The following is a 404-nucleotide window of genomic DNA, read 5'->3' as shown; positions in this document are numbered from 1 at the left end:
CAGCTATAATTTAGGAGTAATACAATTACAAATACAAAATCAGATTTTGCTTAAGTTATGCTTACAACCCTGTCAGCCATTCTGGAAAGTTAATTTACATGATACAGTTTGGTGTTTTATTATTGCAGATAAATAAATAAATACAATATTATCAACTATACTGAGAAATGTCCAACATTTTTTGGTAACACATGTGTGAACCAGACATAAAATAAATGTAAAAGAAAAGAGTTAAAGTTATATTTCGTTTGACCTGACTCTGAAATTTCAATATGAAAGTTTCCCAAACCTCCCTTTACTGAACATTTTGTAGAAGATTTGTATTAATCAACATATGAATTAATCAAGTATAATCAATGTGAATATAGTCATGTTTGTAATCTACTATTATGAACATGAGCTTC

Source organism: Sinocyclocheilus grahami, unplaced genomic scaffold (genome assembly GCF_001515645.1).
Source record: "Sinocyclocheilus grahami isolate Dianchi unplaced genomic scaffold, SAMN03320097.WGS_v1.1 scaffold1046.1, whole genome shotgun sequence".
Classification (NCBI taxonomy): Eukaryota; Metazoa; Chordata; class Actinopteri; order Cypriniformes; family Cyprinidae; genus Sinocyclocheilus; species Sinocyclocheilus grahami.
Note: the sequence above shows the minus strand (reverse complement) of the source record.